This window comes from Manis javanica, chromosome 3 (assembly GCF_040802235.1).
Source record: "Manis javanica isolate MJ-LG chromosome 3, MJ_LKY, whole genome shotgun sequence".
In the NCBI taxonomy this organism is placed as follows: domain Eukaryota; kingdom Metazoa; phylum Chordata; class Mammalia; order Pholidota; family Manidae; genus Manis; species Manis javanica.
The window spans coordinates 23,465,062-23,488,103 of record NC_133158.1 but is presented as its reverse complement, the minus strand read 5'-3'; the positions used below and the strand labels follow the sequence as shown (position 1 = coordinate 23,488,103).

Here is a 23,042-nt window from a genome sequence, read left to right as displayed (position 1 = left end):
CCAACCCTGAGAGTCATTTCAATCTGCTGTTTCATCTCACCTCTAATGATCCACTAGTGAAAGCCAGTCACAAAGCAAAGCCTAAGTCAAGAATGGGGATACACTGCACCCACATACACAAGGAATGTAACCACTGTGTGTAATAGATGTCTCCCACTTTACATGCCTAAACCTCATCCCACTCAAATCCACTCCAACCATTGTATTTCTAATCTTAAATTTCCATTTGTTCAGGACAAAACACTCAGTCATCCTGGACTCTTCTTTCTCTCACACTTTACTTCTATAAGCCATCAAAATATACTCTGAATCTGACCAAGTCTCAATATCTCTACCCCCTTTGAATGAACCACCAGAATGTGCCCCCAGGCTTTACTCCATTATTCTGCTGACAGGTCTTCCATCTTCTGGACCCCTGCCCAGTCCAGGCCCCATAACTTACTGCACACATACCCACACACAGATGGCATCTCATTTCATTCAGAATCAAAATGAATTCCTAACAGTGATTTCAAAGCCCTACATGATATCACCTCCTATTTCCTCTCCAAACCCATTCCCCACTCTTTCTCACTCACTTTGTTCTGGTCACAAAGGCTTCCTTAAAGATTTCTGAACAAGCCAGGCTTAATGCTACATATAGCTCTGGCACTAGCTCTTACCTATGCCTGGCAATTTCTTCCCCTAAAAATATCCATGTGGCTAACTTCTCTATCTCCTTCAGTATTGTGCTGAAATGCCACCTGTTCTATGGGACCTCTCTTGACCTCATAATTTGATTTTTATTTTGTTATCATTAATATACAATTACATGAGCAACATTGTGATTACTAGATTCCCCCCATTATCAAGTCCCCACAACATACCCCATTACTGTCCATCAGCATAGTAAGATGCTATAGAATCACTACTTGTCTTCTCTGTGCTATACTGCCTTGCCCATGCCCCGCCCCAAGCTACATTATGTGTGCTAACTGTAAATGGCCCTTATTCCCCCCTCCTCCCTCCCTTCCCACCCACCCCTGCCAGTCCCTTTCCCTTTGGCAACTGTTAGTCCATTCTTGGGTTCTGTGATTCTGCTGCTGTTTTGTTCCTTCAGTTTTCCTTTGTTCTTCTTATACTCCACATATGAGTGAAATCATTGGTACTTGTCTTTCTCCACCTGGCTTATTTCACTGAGCATAATACCCTCTAGTACATCCATGTTGATGCAAAAGGTAGGATTTGTTTTCTTCTTATGGCTGAATAACACTCCGTTGTGTATATGTACCACATCTTCTTTATTCATTCATCTACTGAAGGACACTTAGGTTGCTTCCATTTCTTGGCTATTGTAAATAGTGCTGCGATAAACATACGGGTGTATAAGTCTCTCTTAGCACAGCCTTCGCTGCATCCCACAGATTTTTGCGGTGTTGAATTATTGTTGTCATTTGTCTCCGTATATTGCTTGATCTCTGTTTTTATTTGCTCATTGATCCATTCATTATTTAGGAGCATGTTATTAAGCCTCCATGTGTATCTGGGCTTTTTTGTTTTCTTTGTGTAATTTATTTCTAATTTCATACCTTTGTGAACTGAGAAGCTGGTTGGTACAATTTCAATATTTTTGAATTTACTGAGGCTCTTTTTGTGGCCTAGTATATGATCTATTCTTGAAAATGTTCCATGTGCACTTGAGAAGAATGTGTATCCTGTTGCTTTTGGATGGAGTGTTCCGCAGATGTCTGTTAGGTCCATCTGTTCTAATGTGTTGTTTAGTACCTCTGTCTCTACTTATTTTCTGTCTGGTTGATCTGTCCTTTGTAGTGAGTGGTATGTTGAAGTCTTCTAAAATGAATGCATTGCATTCTATTTCCCCCTTTAATTCTGTTAGTATTAAACTAAACACAGGATCCATGTAGGTGATTCTGTGTTGGGTGCATAGATTATTTGTAATAGTTATATTCTCTTGCTGGACTGACCCTTTATCATCATGTAATGTCCTTCTTTGTCTCTTGTTACTTTCTTTGTTTAGAAGTCTATTTTATCTGATACAAGTACTGCAACTCCTGCTTTTTTTCTCCCTATTAGTTGCCTGAAATATCTTTTTCCATCCCTTTACTTTCAGTCTGTGTATGTCTTTGGGTCTGAAGTGAGTCTCTTGTAGGCACCATATAGACAGGTTTTGTTTTTTTTTATCCATTCAGTGACTATCTTTGATTGGTGCATTCAGACCATTTATATTTGGGGTGATTATTGATAGATATGTACTTATTACCAATGCAGGCTTTAGATTCATGGTTACCAAAGGTTCAAGGGTAATTCCCTTAGTGTTTAACAGTCTACCTTAACTCACTTAGTATGCTATACAAACACAACCTAAAGGGTTTTTTTCCCTCCTTTTTCTTTGTCCTGCATTCTTTTTATGTTAGGTATCATATTCTGCACTCTTTGTTATGTGATTGACTTTGGAGGTAGCTGATTTGATTATGCATCTACTTAGTAATTGATTGTTCTACTTTGCTGTTGGTTTATTTCCCCTGCTGACAGCTATTTAGCCTTAGGAATACTCCTTGACCTCACAATTTTATATTACTGCCCACCCACCCCTCACACCTAACCTTCCCCATTATTTCTTTTCATATCACCAGTCAACTAATATTCTACATAAGTAATTTATTTATTATGTTTGGTTATTGTCTGTCCCCACTTTCCCCCAACACACACCATCCAACTCCCCAATCTGACAATGTAAGTGCCATAGGGAAAAAAAAAAAGTTTACTTTGGTGTATATTCCAAACACCTTGAATAGCATCTGGAACCTAGAAAGCTATAAAAATGAATTCAGTCACTTATTCCCATTCTCACCCAGACTGAGCTCCTTCTTGCCTTGGAACCCTGACACCTGCCATTCCTTCTGGCTAGGACCTTATTTTCACAGAGAGTTGACTCTTACCATTGAAATCTCTGTCCACACATCACTTCTTTATAGAAGCCTCCCCTGGTCACCTCATCTAAACTACATTCATCCTTTCTTCTTGCCTCTTTGTCTCATTTTCCTGCTTCATTTTCTTCATCATACTTCCACATTTTCAAAATTATCCTTTATATTTGTTTGCTTGTTATTGTCTGTCTTCTCCCACAGGGTGAAACCACTCTATGAGAACAGGAACTTGATTTATCCTACCACTGTCCCCAAAATGCTACAGTGCCTACAGGACCAATAACAACTAAAAACATTTGCTTTACCTCTAAGAGGAGGCGAAAGAAATCCTGTCTACCTAATGAGGAAGAAGAATAGTAATTCCACTGAAGAGAGGGCAAGTTTTAAGAAATTAAACAGAAGAAACATGACTTTTATGGTTAAACAGAATGTTCCAAGTTCAGTCATCCTTAAAAGCTGTCTGTGGGAGAGTCCCTTAACTTCCAAGATAAACATGTTTGAGAAATACTTAAAGGGGAAAACCAAGAAAAATCAGCTCTGGTGCTCATTTCAGATTAACTTATTTCCTCAATTTAAAAAAAATGCATAAAATGAACAGTTATTTGATGTTTCAAATGATTGAGTGCAAGCTTTGAAGTAGCTGCTGCATAATCCCCAGGGAAAATCTGTAAACAAATAACAAGACCACCCCACATAGATTTCTCCAACAAAAGGGAAAAAAATTAAAAATATATCTCCTTTACCTGGGTAGAGCTAAATGCAGTTTCAAATTTCCAAAGAAGACAAGGAAATGAAGGGATACTAATTTTCAAAGAATGTTGGGTAGTATAGTTACATTAGGAATTTGTTTTAGAGTAAATTTCAAGAAACAAGTAACCTAACATTTAAATTTGCATTTTTATTATTATTTTGTTGCTTATTTAAAACACTGTTAGAAACGCTTTCTGTTTATTTGGCACCTCTATTTCCCACAACCACTCTATAAGGTAAAGCACCATACTGGGCTAAATACTTTGTAAGTATTACCTTATAAATGTATATGGATCAATCTAATCATTATTTTTTCTTAATTCTAATCCTTCACATGTCCACCTATTTAACAATGTAATCAATAAACAAAGGCTCTCTCCACTCCATACTCAATTTGCATTGAGACTCAAAGATTAGCCTGACCATCTTGTGGCCATGTTTCTTAGTTATTATCCTAGGATGAGTCTGGCCACTGGTTATATTATCAATATGACAAAGAGAAACCTTGCTAGTGAAATATGTAACCTGCAAGAGGCAACTGGTTCATACTATTTTACTGAACACTGTATTTTATATATTTTACTTATTTTAAATTACAGGGGAAACTGACTGCATCAACATATATATGTGTGTAAGCATTATTATTCCTAAAAAATGTGAGCTTAATTGCATTTATAGATTTAAAAAATACACATGATCTAAAGTAGCATCTATATAGCATGTTGTTTTAAAGACGTCTAATAGAGGTATGGGATTTCAAGCAACACTTCCTGGGGTCTAGGGCAATGGCATTTTCTAACCATGGAGACCATGAAGGTCTCCATCTTTAGCACATATACCTGAAGGAGTTGTTAGGATATGGCAGTAACTATGAGTCAGTGTGGGGCCTCTGAAATATGCATTCATCTCAAAATGATAATTCCAGTGACACGCTTCTCAATATCTCTCCTCAGACTAAGGATTGCCATGTAACTTGCCCTCACAGGAATGTAGTAGTCTCCACTAAAAAAATAAAAGTAAAAAAGGAAGTTGTATACCCCTCAGAACAACAACAAGAACACTTTATACTGCCCCGGGATTTTTTTAATTTAGCACTCTTTTACCAAACCTGAAGGCAGACAGAACATTTCTGAAATGATACAGTAACCTAATAGTTGACCCAAAGCTTGATACAATGTCAATTGTGCCTAGTTTTCTATACATCACAAAAACAAATCTCTCAGATTAGAGCAATTAACAAAACATACCAAAATCAATGCAGTTAAATAAAATCTGTAATACTACAAATACAGTATTTGAAAATGTAATGTGAGAATTAATAGATTTACTCAATAGACACTAAAAAATGTATATAACCAAAAGAAGGGGGTGCAATGTTTAATTGGCATCCAAAGATAACTGCTAAAAAGTATTAAATATACATTTCACAGAAAATTACATTTGTCCTTGACTTTTGTTTCTCTCTGATCCACATGTTATTAATACATCATAATAAAATACAAATGTCACATACTGGAAATGTCCCAAGGCATCTAGTTACATGGAAGGAGAGACAGTAACATTCCCTGACTCATTTAATTTCATCATCATATGATAATTTGGTCCATTTATCAAACCTCATAAGATTTATACAAACTGTATAATTTTACACTATTGTCATAGCCCAAGAAACAGTATATGTTTAAAGCCAAAGTTTAAGTATTGCAATCAGTCCTACTATTATTTTTCTGAATTATCCTCAGGAGTAATATCCCACCACCAATCAACTATATGGGATCCATAAATATTTCCAACATGAGAAAAGAGTGGATATGTCATGAGATAGGAAGCAAGAAGGCCCTGGGCATTATGCTAAAGGAAATAAGTCAGACAGAGGGAGACAAATACTACATGATCTCACTTATGTAAGTGGATCCCAAAAAGCCAAACCCACAGAAACAGAGACTAGAATGGTGGTCACGGGGCAGAAAAGGGTAAAGGGGAGATGCTGGTCAAAGAGTACAAACTGGCTTTTAGAAGATGAATAACTTCTGGGGATCTAACACACAGCATTCTGGTCATAGCTAACAATACTATATTATATACTTGAAAGTTGCTAAGACAGTAAACCTTAAATGTTCTACCCACAAAAAACAAATGGTTATTCTGTGATGGAAGTGCTATAGTGGTAATCATGTTGCCATCTATATTGTCAAATCAACACATTGTACATCTTAAATCTACACAATGTTATGTCAATTATATCTCAAAGCTGGAGAGAAAGCTTAAAAATTAAAAGTTGGTAAATTATATCTTTCTAGGAATTTGCCAATTTCATTTACTTGAAATGTGTTTGCAGAGTGTGGTGATGGTATCAACAACAAAATGGACACATACATCCACAGATAAACTTGAGATTTTAAAAGATAAGAAAGAAAAAAACAAAGAAGGAAACAAGCAAGCAAGTCCTAGGTAGAAGCTTCAGAAAAACCACTGTCAGTGGAAGTAATGTGGCAGCGAAGGGAGAATCCAAAGAATCACACTGAAACAAGCAGTTCTGATATGGAACTTGAAAACAGGAGCTGAGTTTTTAACAAGTAGGGATGGACTAGGATATTCTATGTAGAAAAAAAGGAAAGGCACAGAGACTGTAAATGGTAAAATCCATTTCAGGAAGAACAGGTCAACTTGTTTGGTCAGAGTAAGAAGCACAAAGTGGAGACAGGAGTCTAAGAGGAAATAAAGCTCCAAAGGTAGGCCAGAACTGTTGTTTCCTTAAGGCTCTGATTCAGGCTGATGAGCCTGTGACATATCTGAGAGATTACAGGGAACCAGTGAAGGCTACAGGGGTGGGAAATAGCCTGATTGAAGCTTTGACTGAGACGGACCTTGCTGGCACTTCTACAAAAAATGGTTAAAGAAGGTTAAGGAGCAGATGGTGATAGCAGGGGGATTCCAAAAGATGTTACAAAAGGTGGTCATAAAAAATAATAAACAAACACAAGTAGTCATTTCCATTTGTGATACACAAAAAGTAATAAGCCCCTACGTTCTGTATGGTTTCAGGAATATTTAATGTTGTTCTGCTAAAATTACCAGAGCAGTTTCTTGTTGTTCATTTGTTTTTACATGTTTTTATTTTTTAGCCCAAGATATGAAGAACAGCCACAGTTAAAATAGCAAATAGTATAAAATCTGATAGAGTGTTGGAATGCCCAAACAAGTAGATATTTTTTATTATACTAGGGATTGAAAATTAACAGCTGAAGTGTGAACTCCAAAGACAAAAGAAATGGGCATTTACTGAGTGTCTACTAAGTACTCAGCCTCAGAAATTCCCAAGGAAGAATTATCACCATTTGACTGGTTAGGTAATATGTAACTAATATATACCTAGTAGGGACCAAACCCACATTTATCTGACTGAAAAACCATCTAATTTTTTATCTACCACACTACACTTAAACAAACTACAAGCTTCAGGTTATGACTGTGTCAGAGTTGTATCAAATCAGTATTTTGGGTCTGGACCAGCATATATTATGAAATGGGATAAAATGCAAAATACCAGTGAGCACTGACAATATGGGTGACCATATCTTATGACATAATAGCTTCACATAAATGTATTTGCGTGTACATTGAAAGGGTAGGATTCATTTGGCATCATAGCAAAATAAGTTTAAAGCTACTGCACTCACCGCCAGACCCTCAAACAAAATATAGATAGGTACTGAGACAGGGACCGGAGATGCAGTCAGAGTAAAGTGAGGGCCTCTGGAGGGGGCAGGGTGGGATATTTGCAGTCGGAGCAATGTAACTACACGCAAGGAAACCCCCCTACTAAAACTCTATGTTAAACATTGGGCTCTAGGATCATTCTTCAGTAAGATCAGTTAATGTTCCCCAGATAAAGAAGAGAGCAATGTTTTATTATGCTAACCATTTAAAATTATGTGTAAGATTCACTTTAGCATACTAAAAGGCCCAGGCCTCTGTGCTGCGTTTCCTCCTTCAGATCTGATGAAGTGATTTTGCAAACTGGGCGATTAATTCAGCAAGTAAGCCCAGGCATAAACAACACAGTAAAAGGCAAGAAGGATTCCACCTTAAAGATAAAATTGCATTTTAATACCCAAGAAGTTAAAATGTTAGAAATTCTTAACTTACTCTTTAGCAAACAATACCTCAGCCCACCTTGGGGTCTGAGCAGGTGGCCTTGTTTCATATGCTCCCAGACCAAGATGATGGTATCTCAGAGAAATCATCAAAGGAAGTTGCTTGTGTTAAGTCAATTTTTAATATTCAGGGACCACGTAACAAGTTCACACCCCTAAGCTTTTTTCATGTTCTCAAAAAATCCTCAACTGCCTATAAAACCCCTTAGAGAACGCACCACTATGGGCTCTCTTGTCCACTCCTGGTATGAGCCAGGAGCTCTATTCTCTCACTTGATCTCTAAATAAAAGCCGGTACCTTTCTCTTCTACCTTGAGTGTTTGTGAAGCTCATTCTTGGGCTTCATGAACAAGAACCCCGGCATCAGTACTATTCCACTTACTTTGGGGAATAAATAAATTTTTACTCTAAAAATCCAATGAAAATTACTCTAAGTTTTGCATATGATGCCTGGATTAAATGTAATAGTCTATTAAGTTATCTCCATAAATAAACATCATAAATAAGGTAGCAAGGTTACCAAATGACTTCTAAATTTATGTAACATAATGACTTTCTTAAAATAGTCAATTATCAATCCAGAAATAAAAGTGTTTTAAAAAAAAGTAATGCCAAGACTTCCTTTTTTAAAAATAAGAATTATTCTAATATAGTAATTAGAGTTACCTGGGTTTGTGTCTCAGTGTACTATCCTAGGATGTACAACCTTAGTCAAATTGTTTAAGCTTTCTAATTCCCAAATACCCTTGTACTGAGAATGGGAATACTACTACTACTTACCATACAGGTTTGCAAGGAGCATAGTGAGAAACTGTATAAGGTACGCAGCAAGAATGCCAAGCTCCTAGAAAATGCTCAACAAATGTGACTGAAATTGCATTTAATGTTTAATGGCTGGCATGACGAATCTATGTAAAAAGAAAACTGTTGCTTTCAGTAAATTTTCTAACAATTAAACTGAGCCTGAGACAAATGAATCACAAAAGCTGATGGAAAGAGGCAGATACCAGTGAAAGGAATCAACAATCATGAAAAATCAGGTTAAGTATGACACCACCAAAGGAAACTAATAAAGCTCCAACAACTCATCCTAAAGAAATGGGAGACCTGTGAACCTTCAGACAATCCAAAACACGTCTGGAGTTTAAAAAACAGAGTTAACTGAACCAAATAATTCAATAGTTTCAAAAAAAGACTAAACTCTGCAGGAGAAAGATCAAGCAACCTGGTGGATAGGGCACTGAAAATTACCCAGAGGACTAAAAACAAACAAACACAAAAATGCAAGAGTGAAAAAAGTTTACAGGAACTATGGGACACAATGAAAATAAACAATATTCACATTACAGGAATACCAGAAAGAGAAAGACAAAGAGACAGAAATATAGAGACAGCATTAATGGCTGAAAACTTCCTGAACCTAGGGAAAGAAAAGGACATCTAGACCTATGAGGCCTAAAGGATCCTAAAGAGGTTAAACTCAAACAGAGCTACACCAAGATACATTATAATTACATTGTCAAAAGTCAAAGACAAAGAATTTTAAGAGCAGCAAAAGAAAAAGAGGAGTTAACATATGAGGGCACCCCTGTTAGGATATTGGTGGATTTCTCAACTTTTCAGGCCAAGACAGATGGTATGGCATTCAAAATACTGAAAAGAAAATAATTATTAACCAGGAATTCTATATCTGGTGCACCTGTCCTTCAGAAACAAAGCAGGAATAAAGTCTTTCCCAAACAATAAAAGCTGAGGGCATTCATTACCACCTGACCTGCCTTATAAGAAAAGCTCATGAGAGTTATTTGAATGGAAGTAAAAATATGAATTAACATCATAAAAACATAAATTTCACTGGCATGGTAAATATATAGTCATAATTAGATTCTGCAATATGGTAATGGTGGAACACAATTCACTTACAACTCTAGTTTAGAAGTTACGTGAACAAACATTTAAAAAAAGTAAAATAATCTGTTATGAGTTACATATTTAAAAAAGTACACAGTATTAAAAGTGTAACATAATATTTAAAAAATTCTAACACCAATAGTCTAAAACGTGACATGGAGGATAAGTGTAAAATTTACAAATTCTATTCAAGTTAAGTTGTGTCAATTTAAAATAGGGTGTTAGACGTTTAAGCTATTTTGTGTAAGCCTCATGGTAACCACAAGGGGAAAATCTCATAGTGACTATATGAAAGATCACAATAAAAAAGTCAAAGCATACTGATACCAAAGGCATCAAAATACAAAGAGACAGCAGGATAAGAAACAGGAACAACTGACCTACAAAGCAACCAGAAAACAACAAAATGGCAATAGTATGTCCTTACCTATCAATAATAACCTTACACATAAACAAATTAAATTCTCTAATTAAAAGATACAGAATGGCTAAACATATTAAGAAAAGAAAAAAAAACATGATTCAACCATATGCTGCCTATAAGAGATTCACTTTAGCCCTAAAGACACACACAGACTAAATGAAGAGATTGCAAAACATTTCAAGCAATTGGTAAACAAACAAACAAACAAAAAGCAGGAGTAGCTATACTTACATCAGACAAAACAGACTTTAAGCTCCAAATGGTTAAAAAAAAAAAAGACAAAGTTTATAATGTAATTATAAATGGATCTATCAAGAAGACATAATTATAAATATTTATGTACCCAACATTGGAGCACTTAACTATATAAAGCATAAACTAACAAAGCTAAAAGGAGGAAAAAATAGTAATACAATAATAATTGGGGACTTTGATATCCCACTCTCAACAATGGATAGATCATCCAGAGAATGAGTAAGGGAACAGCAGGTTTGAACAACACTATAAACTAAATGGACCTAACAGATATAAAGAGAACATTGTATCCAAGAACAGCAGAACACAATTTCTCCTCAAGCACATGTGGAACATTTCCTAGTTAGAACTTACGCTAGGCCACAAAACAAGTTTTAGCAAATTTGAGAAGACTGAAATCGTAACAACTTATCTTCTCTGCACACAATGTCATGAAAATAAAAAATCAGTAATACGAGGAAAACTGGAAAATTCACAAGCACATGGAAATTAAAAACAACACCCCATTGAACAATAATAGATCAAAAAAGAAATTAAAAAACAAAGGGAGAAATGAAAAAACTTCTTGGACAAACAAAAGTGAAAATACAGCATACCAGAACTAGTGGAATGCACAAAAGCAGTTCTGAGGGAAGTTCACAGTAATAAACACCTCCATTAAGAAGCAAAAAAGATCCTAAATAAACAACCTAACTCTATACCTTCAGAAACTAGAAAAAGAGGAACAAAGTGAGCCCAAAGTTAGCAGAATAAAGGAAATAATGAAGATAAGAGCAGAAATAAATGACATAGAGAACAGAAAAACAATACAAAAGATTAACCAAAGAGTTGATTCTGTGAAAAGATAAACAAAATTGATATACCCTTAGCTAGACTAGCCAAGGAAAACAGAAGAACCAAACCAACAAAATTTTACTAAATATTTAAAGAATTAACACCAATCCTTCTCAAAGTCTTCCAAACAGTGAAAGAGGAAGGAACACTCCCAAATTCATTTTACAAGACCAACAATGTCCTCATACTAAAACCAGAACAGGATACTACCAGAAAAGAAAATTACAGGCCAATATCCCTGATGAATATAAATGCAAACCTTCTCAATAAAATCATAGCAAACTGAATTCAGCAGCACTTTAAAAGGATCATTCACCATGACCAAGAGTGATTTATCCTAGGGGTGCAAGCATGGTTCAGCATATGCAAATCAATGAATGTGAGAAATCGAATTGATAGAAAGAATCAAATGAACATCTCAATAGATGCAGAAAAGGCATTTGAGAAATTCAATATCAATTTATGATGAAAAATCTTTAAAAACTAGGCTTAGAAGGAATACATCTCAACATAATAAAGGCCATATATGGTAAGTCCACAGCTAACATACTCAGGGGTGCAAGGTTGAAAACTTTTAAGATCACGAACAACACAAGAGTGCCCACTTTCATTACTCTTACTCAACATAGTACTGGATGTCATAGTTAGAGCAACAGTGTAAGAAAACTGCATTGTTGGTGACTCTCTGAGCCTGAGATTCTTCATCTTTAAAGTGGGAATATTTTTACCTCCTCCTAACAACTGGTGTGAAGACTAAACAACAAAAATGAACATTATTGAATCTAATATAGTTTTGGTATACATTGTATGCAAATTCTGAATCCACAATCTTTGGTTTAACCGCATCAGCAAACAAAAAATTTTAAAAGTGTGAACCAAATCCACAAATAAAGAAAAAATAAAACATACATCCAAACAGAACTTTTTTATGAGTTTGGCCATGGTTCATTCCAAATTACAAAGAAAATGGGAAAACTTTCAAAAAATACTCTATACAGTGAAGAAATAAAGATGTACTACAAATCATAAGACGGTCAGAAAATGTGTGGCTATACTGCAGTTCAATCATCCAAAGGGAGTGAGCATATGTTCTCTCAGTGACCTTAAGATAAACCACTTATGTAATAAAGGCACAAAGCAGTATATACATTTGAACTGAAGTAATAAAAAAAAGAGGTGACAGCCCAGAGCACTCATTTTGTTCCTTCAGAGAAGAACAGAAGTACTGTTTCACTGCCTATCACCAAAAGTAGAGGCAGCTCATTCACAAAACCTGAAAGCCATATGCAAACTTGCTCCCCAGTTCTCTCTAAAGATAATTCCATTATATGCAGGAAATGGAATCTTATGTTCTATTAAATGCTCTGCTTCCACTTCTTTTCTTTCCTCTTGCCCTTCCCTGTCTCTTCCTCCTCTTCCAGACATTTCCAAAGGAAACTGCACTAGTTTCTGAACTGCTACAGGAAGGATTGATATAGAAAACTGGAGTGAGAAATGAAAGAATATCCAAAAAGGTAGGAATACAGGTCCAAGCTCTAAAAAAGTAAAGGCTAGTACATTTTGAAGAGATTATAAAATATTTTTCTAAAAAGATATTATTCATGGTAATGACACATAGACAGGAATGTTTTCACAAATACTGGAAAAGATGTATGCACCCACACTGTGCATCCCCTGCTTCCATTTTTGTCTCTATGGCCAGTCACAATAGTCCCATGGAAGAGCAAAACAATGACCTACAGGTTTATGTGTGAACAGTTAACATGCCTATGAAAGAAACAATTCAAGGGTCATAGAATGAATGTGAGATTTATGATGATGAAGAGACATGCATTAAATAAGAAACTGTCTAACGACCAGTAGATTTGAATTTGTAGACCCACCCTCGGTTCCTGACTAAGCCACTGATAGTCGGTGATATAGAGCACTTCAGTCTTTATTTTCATTGAAGCTGGATTCACAAAATGGATGTGTCTACTAAAGGCTTTAAGATTTCTGGAGGCAATTACCAGAACCCCATGTAGAAAGTATTTCATAGTGAGTCCATCTGCCTGAACTCAGTATGGTATAATTCTGATTATGGTAAAACTGAGAACAGGGAAGGCATGATTACAGAGTTCTCAGTTTGAGACTCTGAGAGCCATATCCTTCTGGAGTATGAGTTAAAGATGAATTTCTGAAGGCTCAGTGAGCTTTCCACATGATTTCTTCAACTTCACACATGTATTATCCCTTTCCTATTGCTGATGTGACAAAATACCAAATGTAGTGATTTAAAACAGTTTAAATGTATCATCAGAGTTTTGGAAGTCTGAGGCCCAAATGGGTCTCACTGGGCTAAAATTAAGAGTTGTCAGGCTGTATCTCTTTTTGGTGGGCATCTCAAAGAGAATCTGTTTTCTTGCCTTTTCCGGCTTCTGGAAGGTGCCCTCATACCTTGGCTCATGGCCCTTTTCCTCTTCAAAGACAGGAATCACAACATTCTGACCTCTGCTTCCATTGTCACATTTCCTTTTCTGACTCTTAACTCTCCTGCCTCCCTCTTCCCAGGGATTAGGACATGGGCATCTTTGGTGGAGGCCTTTATTCTGTCTCCCACACCACCTTTTAACTTTGTAGGAAGGCATTTAATGGAGGGAAGGCATTTAAAATGCCGAGGTGCTCCACATTTTACAAATGTTTTCCCTCACTGTCCCAGCAGTTGAAACAGGAGTAAGTAATGCCTAATCTGAGGGTTCCATATAACCCTCTACCTTACAGACTGCATACTCAGTTTGGTCAGGCTGGTAGATTATAAAACTTGGGAACTTTACTTTAAAAGGAGCTGGAATCCTTAACAAAATCAGCAGGTACTCTTATCACAATGAAACTCATCGACATATATGTATATTTTAAAACATACCTGGACATACAGAAGTAGAGAACAAATAAACAAGCACCTCAGAAAAAAAGCAAGTATTTTTCCAAACCCAAAATACATATTTTGAAGCAGATTCTAGCTTTGTGCTAATATACCCAGAATCAAAAAGAGGAAACCATTTGTTCAGAGATACCTAATTCTTTATTGGTCTGATTTAGGCAACAGGTATTCATGTTTCTGCTAATCATATAAGAATGATGTGTTTCTCATTAGCTGTGGTCTTTTTTAAAGCTGTGGTCTTTTAGGTGAGTTTTGCAGATTGAAAGGAAAAGGCTGTGCACATCTGTGATAAGTGCCAAGTTGATTCAGAAAAGGGAACAGAAGCAGAGTGGCTACATTTGCTTGAGGAGAAGCATTTACTGTGTGCCCTGACAAAGCTTTTCTCCGATCTTGGTTCTGGAACAGTTCAGCTGTTGTTAACACTCCCCAATCAAGGGTCCTGCAAAGGTACCCTTAAATGCAAATTTCCATCATCATTCCTTTAGAACTTCACTGACAATCTATTTCCATGATTCCCAAGTTGTGTTAAACTTTGAATAGTGAAAGGGAGTTCACGTTCAACATTAGATTGCAGTATGTTCCGTCTGATGACATCATATCTTTGCAAAGCTGGATTCATACCATTACTGTGATAAAATGTGCTGCATAAAAATAAATGTGAACAGGAAACAGGGTAGCAGTATCAAATCTAATTCCAATGTTCGAGAAGTCATCCAGAGTCCAATAAGGGGACAGATGCTGTTTGTAAATAATAATGGTTAAGATAGTAATATAAGTATTTTTCTTTCAATTTGTGAGCACTTTTTTACAAATTGGGTTGGGACATAAACACTTACTAATTTGTTTCAACTTAAAAAATGAAATTGTTGAGGAATTTTTTTTTTTGGCTTAGGGGTGCTAAGGGCTCCACAAACCAAGAAAGTTTGGGAACCTTGGATCTACACTCTTCCATTTCAGAGAATGTTTTCCAATATTGCCTCTCCTCTTTCATTAACAAAACACACATATTCATCTGTTACAGAAAAAAAAGATACAGTACCCAAGTCTCCTAGAAAACTCTCTCTCCTGCTTTCCAGAAAACTCATCTCCTCTCTCCTCCCCATAAAACCATACCCATGACAATTATCTCCTCTTTGGTGGTCAGGCATTTAAAGGTTATTTCGTGTTGGAGAAGTCCCCACCATGTAACAGATTCCTGTTATAGAAGCGAAAACAGCAGGCTACTCACTTTCCCAGCCTCCTTCCAACATGGGAACAATGCCTATTGCATGCTCAGCCAGTGAGATGCACTGCTCCTGGGACTAAGGATGTGATCCAGAGAAGCAAAAAATAAGTAGTGTGAACACAGGGGCAACAGAAGCAGCAACATTCAATCTGAAAGGCAGCAGGAGTTACTAGCAGTAACATCCAATATCCACTGTAGCACTCAGGGCTGAGGAGTAGCCGTGAGTGTTGACACCACTGCTTTCCTGGGAAGTCAGAGCTCTGGGGATGCTGCCTGGCCTCTCTGGACATTGCCATCCTCAAAGACTGACTCTTCAATCTTCAGTATCTTTCAAAAACTTAATTTCTTTCTGCATAAAGCATCTGCAGCACCTTTCTGTCACATGTGAGTAAAGCCATGATGAGCATGGCTCTCCAGGTGCAATCCTCTTTCTATAGAAGGTTCATAAACCTCCCAACATGATGAAGGTATATACAATGAAACACAAATAGAATTTAAGCAAGTGAATCCCCCGCAGGGAACAAAACTCATTTTGAATAAAGCATCTTTCCAAAAACATTCCCCCAAAACTGTCATTTACAGGGAATTAAAATGTAGAAAAATGAAGAGAAGACATCTGGACCTGGAACACAGCACAGTTCCAGAGTTGGTACACTGGAGAAGTGGTTCCTGCTACCTCCCCACATTCCCTTTGTCTGCAGTGGCAAGGCAGTTCCACTGCTGATATCTATGCTTAGTTCATTTAGACTAAGACCTAAATCACTTGCTTTTTATGGGAAAGGCTGACATAACCTTAAGTAGAGCAATATGAAATGTGCCACTATAACATATGAAATTGGCATTTCATGTCCATTTTAGATACAGCTAGATGACCTCAGTCTGAAAGAGCCATTTTAAGTGAGAGCCAGAGTTTCATTTTTTGACAGATGGGTGCCACAACTGTAGGATTTATCTAGGTTATATCTGAACTCAAGTATGATCTACACAATTATTTTGATTCAATGGATTTAAACACTGTGAAAATATTTTTCCTCTCCCAGATTCTAATTTGTTATGTCACAGATGTCCTATTTAAGAACTATTTTTTTGCATTTCAGAAATCACATGAAGCAGGATGGCATGCAACCAGTCTTTCCAACTGATAATCCAAATTTTTCTATCTTTACTAATTTCATGTTGTTGGGTAAGAACAGACTTTACAATTAATTCCTATAGTACATTATTAAAAAAGCAAACACAGACAATGCTGTTGAGTGACATCTGTAATTACAAACACCATAAAGTGTATTGTCCCTGATTATATATCTGGAACACTCTAGAATTTCTTTCTCTCTCTCTCTCTCTCTCTCACTCTCTCCCTCCGTCCCTCCCTCTCTCTCTCTCTCTTTTTTTCTTTTTCACAAAGGAAGCAATGTAACCCTTTAATTTTCTAAGACTTATACTCTCACAAATTACTATCACATTACTTATCAAATACAACACTCTAAAATATGAAAAATTCCTTAAGAAAGCATTAATACAGAGAACCTCTGCATCTCATTAAACTCACCAAAATACAAACATACCAGATGGGAGACTATTATGAATATGTTCACAAAGACTAAACAGCAGAGCATGAAAGACTAGTCCATGAGTTATTATTAAAATTGTATTGCTACAACACTCCTTTCTTATTGTACGGTTTCCTCTAATAATTCAGTATAATTTTTCAATTATCAGTGAAACTGGTAATGATCAAATAGAAATTTGATAGTTTACATAACTGAATTATGGGGCTGTATTTAGGTACAGCTGCACACTCAGCTCTGTTCTCCTTTGAATTCAATACATTTTCAGTCAGCGGCTCCCTTCAGGATGGCAAGATGATGACCAAGAACTTGGGTTTTCATCCTCATACCTCCAAATACAGAAGTAAAGGAAGTAAAAAGTCTTAGAATTAGTATTAACAAACCTAAATGGATCACCTGAGGTCACGGGTCCATACCTGAATGAGAATTATGGCCAAATGCCTCCAAAAGGCTAGGACACTGTCACAGACCCAGTCCTAGAGCTAGAGACAAAGTCAGTAGCTCTCAGACGGCAGAGAACAAACATGGAGAAAGAGTATCCCATAGAGACAATTAGGAAGTATGTACCAGAAAGGTGGTGGACTATGAACTTCAATGGATTACTATTGTTTCATGAGACTAGCCTCTTCTCTCCAATTACACATAAGTCCCAAGAGGACGTCCTGGAACCATTTCCCATACTTATGACAATTCCAATCATCTGAACAACAAACCTGCACACACGTCAGGCAATTAGAGATAACACTTAAGAAAACAATAAACAGTATATTTTAAATCACTTGATTTCCATACTACCCCTTCATTTGCAGTGACCAAGCAAAACGCTCTGCCTGCTCTGTTGCCTCACTGCAAATATTCGCCCATAACCCCACTCTTTCTCTGACGCTTACCTCTGGTGACAGCAGTCCTAGAATACGAATTTATCCTCAAATTCTCCCTAGCCACACTTATTCTACCATTGTCTTGTATTTCCACTTTTCAAAGCTCATGAACTACCATTAGGGCTTAGGGAATAGAGGAGATTTGAAATCTGGAGACTGATATTAAATTTGCCCTGTTTTTGGCAAACTATAAGCTATATTATACTTGACTTTGTATGACACTTCCAGTAAAAATAATATTCTGATGAACATGCCTCTTCCCAAGCTCTGGATGTTCATTAGAATCCCTACTCTTCCTGTCCCAGGCATTGAGCCTATGATCATGCCCTTTCCTCCACTTTATCCCATCTGGATTTCTCGAGGTCCACTCTGGCCATCCCAGTGTTCTCCTACCTGCCCAGTCACACCGTTTTCAATGCTCGCCCTCAGAATATTTTTATTTTAAGGATTTCATTGCACTTCACTAGATCAGAGTTTCTCAACTTCACACTAGTGACATTCTGGTTCATATAATTCTTTATAGTATGGAGCTATGATGGTTAATATTATGTGTCAACTTGACTGGGCCACAGAGTGCCCAGAAACTTGGCCAAATATTATGAGTGTGCCTGTCAGGGTGTTTTTGATGTGACTAACATCTGAGGACTCCCTGGAAGACTGAGTAAAGCAGACTGACCTCCCTAGTTAAGTGGCCCTTATCCAAGCAACTGAAGGTCTGAACAGAACAAAAAGGTTGACAAACAGGAACTTACATCAGAGGCTTTCCTGGGTCTCATTTGGCAAAAGCAGATCTTGGGACTTCTCAGACTCAATTAGTATGTTAGCTCTTTCCTATGACAGATCTCTAGAGATTAAACTAGAGATGGAGATAGAGATAGGGATAGACATAGAGACAGACATTGAGATAGAGACAGAGATCGAGACAGACATACACAGATAGATAGATATCTCCTATTGGCTGTGCTTCTCTGCATACCTGCGGTAATGCCAGTGCTCTCCCACCACTGGAGGGTGTTCAGTGCACCCCTAGCCTCTACCCTCTAGAAGGCAGGAGCACCCTCTGGTTTTGACAACCAAGAAGTTTCTGGACATCGCCAAACATACACTGGGGATAAAACCACCTCATGGGTTAAGAACCTCTGCACTAGAGGTACCACTGGGACCACTGTGGACATAGAAATGTTTTAAAATATCACAAATTTTTAGCAATGATTAGATCATCATCCACAATACTCAAGTGTTCCTTAAGTAGTGATGCTTCCACTTAATTCTAAGCTTCACACTAGATTCTATCATCTATCAATCTGCAGCTCTGCAGTGATTGTCAGACCCACACTGGGTATGAATTCAAATCACCTATAGTCCTTGAAGATTCTGATTTAATAAACCTGGTTGTGGGGCCAGGGAATCTCTATTAATAAAAAGTTTCATCGCTGATTTTGATACAGAGCCTCAGTAGAAGCACAGTTTTCCTAATATTGCCACAAGGACTGAGAATCAAATGATATCCAAGAGACCTAACACCTCTAGACATACCAAATATTTTTCCTCCTAGTGGAAGTCAGAGGGAGCATCCAACCATCAATTGTCTTTCAAATATTCTTTAATAAGGAAAGAGAGATCAAAAAGTGCCCTTTTCCTTCTATTGGAGCTACTTCAGATTAAGTCAGTATGTTTTTTTTCAGTTCTTAAAGGATTACCTTTCATAACAGAGAGATAGGCAAAATCATAGAAAAGAAATACAGGCTTTATAAGACACAATTTTCATAGGAAAATCATAAGAAAACAATAAGACTTTAAATCTAATTCTGGAAAGTGACTTTTAATAAATCAAAAGATGGTTAAAGGACCTACCCGGTGATAAATTTGTAAAGGAAAGCAACCCTAAATTGAATAATTCATCAATGCAGGCATATGAGCAATTTCCTAAAATTCTCCAACAATCAAGCTGCAGTACATATATATTTACTTTGCTTCATTATAATATAAATATCTCATCCTGTATTATCATAATACAAGTTAGTCCATTTTAACTCTACAGAAAATCAGTAAATATTAAGGATTATGTAAGTACATGGAATTTTCCTCAAAGTAAAATCTATGCACAGCTAGGAAAAATACAGAAATCAGATACATTTTAAAAAGCTATGGTGAAACTTTTGAATGATTCTCTTTTGAGACTAGATCAACATTGGAGTGTGTAATTTGTTCTTCATTACCCTTTGCAAAATACCATTAACCTCTTCTAGTCCCCTCTGCTAGCAATCATCATAAAATACATGGAGACTCTAAATTTGATGAGACAATGACACTTAAGCAACCTGAAGAATTACATGAGAAAACAGACTTCACAGAAAATGCCCTTTGATTCTAAGCAGCTAAAATATAAAGAAGACAATCCAGGTCACATTTTTATTTTTTCTTTTTCTAGAGAGAAAATAAAGCTAGAATTAATTACAGAGAAGAGGATGTGAACCCAGTAGGTGACCTCTCCACCAAACCTTACCTGCTTCTCTCTTCCCTGCTTCCTCCCATTCAACCCAATACAGATTGCTCTGGTGTTCCACATCAAATCCCTCATTTCTTTCCCTTTGTGTCCCTCCTACTTCTTTCTTCTTTGTTTCATTATCTGCTTGCTTGTCACACCATCAAAGAACCAATTTCTCTTTGACATTCACTCTTGCAACCTTTCCCAATTGTTGGGAAGCTGTCCAGCAACTTGCTCTTCAACCCTTACTGCCACTTTTTCAATATCCACCCCACCTGATTTCCCCTACAGTTTCTAGACAGATAAAGAATCCATGAGAACAAAGAAATGTGCCCTGTCATCCAGATTAAGGATCCATCAGATGTTCTAAATATTGTATTATCATAACAATAAAAGTCTGCCATTGCAGAAAATCCTATTCATTATGGAAAAAACAAATATGAGTGAAAAAAAATGCAGGACTTTTAAAACTTCTGCAGGAAGAGAGGATGACCATCTTGGTTGCCAGCCAACAGCACATACTCACTCTCTATACTTGTCCAGGGAATACAGAATCATCACTATCTTCATCACAAACTATGATGAAATCTCTGAGGATATTAGAGAGAAATGCCTTGATTTGGGGTTTGTCAAAACAATTGTAATAAAACAGCTGCTCCCCTTCAGTTGAGGAATTTAACACATTATCTCCCTTCTTCAAACAAACCTGTTTTGGGATACCTACTGCTGGATAACAAACCACCTAGAAACTTCATGACTTTACCATGGACTATTCTCTCTCATTTTCTGTGAATGGGCTCAGCTGGGTAGCTGTTCCTTGGTATCTCTTGTGTAACTATAGTCAGATGGCACTGAAGACAAATTATCTGATGGCTTGGCTAGACAGTGTTCAAGGTAATTCATGTGTCTGGCATGTCAGCTGGGAGAGCTGGAAGAGCAGTTGGCTGGCCAGGAGTCACTCTTCCTTGACATGGCCAGTTTGGGCTACCTCACTGCATATTGGTTACACTTCTACTATGGCAGTGGCTTCCTCTAGAGTGAACATGCCATGAAAACAAGGTGGACACTGTAAACCTTCTTACGACTTAGTAATGGAAATCATGCAACACAACCTGCACTTTATCTACTGATTGTATAGGGCCAGCCCGGATTCAGTGTGGGAGATGACCACATAAGGTAGAAACTTCCAAAGGCTTTGGGCCATCTCAACTATCTGGGTAAATGGAGAGAAGTATTGTTTCAGATTACAGAGATTACAGAGAAGAGAATAGGCTTTTTGATTATGGGTCTGTGATCTAAAACCTAGAAATTGTCCTAACTGGAACAGGAATCCAAATATTCACATTCTAAGTTCAATGTTCAATGCATACCAGGCAGGTTGCAAAGTTAAAATGTATTACACTTAAAAAGCTAAATGAATTTTTCATCTAAATGTTAATTTCACCTGTAATTAATTAATTGTCCACAAAGTGGATATTTGAGGGCAGTCTGCTGTCCCATGGTAATCACACCTTTTGTTAACAGCCATCAGTTTTTCCTTTAGGAACAATGCTTCGCCCACACTGGATTCATGATACTCTCAGCTCTACACTAGCTTAGGGAGGCACATGCTCAAGTATTATCCTCTCTCTCTGGGATCTGAATCTTAAACACAGAGGCAAACGGACTGCAGTGTTTAAAATACACTTATCCTAGTGGTGTGTCCTGGAGAAACTGTCAAATTGTTGTTGCTAATCAGATCCATACTCTCCCCCAGTTATCCCCTTGGCTTGCTTGGTACTCTGGCACATGATGCCCTGCCCATAAATTCCCTTCTCCTTCTGTAAGGCAGAGTCCATGGCTTTCAGGTCAGATACACTGGATATGCAGTGGATGGGATAGGAAGGATATTGCAATGGTTGGACACACAAGCTTTGGGGTCTAATTCAACTCAGTTTAAATATGATTCTACTATTTGGTGTATGCATCCTTTAACAAATTATTTAATTTCTCTGAAGCTGTTCCTGATCAATAAACAAAACAAATACTATGTTTTTCAAAGAAATGCAAAAATTAAATGACACAAGTAAAACATAATGTCTGGTTCATAGTAAACTCAGTAATTTTTACTACTGTGTTTAATATTACAGACCATAATCCCTTATCTGTAATTCTAATATCCAAAAACTTCTAAAAACCAAACCTATTGCCACAAAACATGACCTGACATGAAATGGAGCTCCATATGATCTTTATCCCATTCAAATGACTATTCTTATGTTTCACTACAGAGATGCCAATATGCTTGGGTGCTAAGATCCCACTGGAATGTCATTTGGCATATAGTATAAGTAATATACTACCATTCTAAAAGGTGAAATGCTAAAATACCTTTGACACCAAAGGTTTCAAATAAAAGACTATAGACCTAGTTATTATTATTCAAAAAGTTTATAATAAAAACCACACTACTAAGAACAGTGGCTACAGAGAACTCTGGGTGGGTGATCCTACAAAAAAGAACTATTTATCAAAACCCAGAAATTATACTAGAGCCAATTTCATTAACAAACAAACATTTTATACTGAACTAATACCACTTATACAGGCAAATTGCACCAAAGGAACAAATTTACATATAATTGGATAAGCTACTCTACAAATACCGTACTTCAAGTTAAGGCATATAATTAGAACTGCATCTTCTGGCTTTTTAATTTAGT

At 36.9% G+C, this 23,042-nt stretch overlaps 1 protein-coding gene across 6 annotated transcripts in view; it reads right to left on the bottom strand.

The window, feature by feature from the left end:
* CNTN4 (contactin 4) overlaps positions 1–23,042 on the bottom strand; it is a 927,209-nt gene that overhangs the window by 876,740 nt on the left and 27,427 nt on the right. The gene's annotated exons all lie outside the window — the stretch shown is intronic.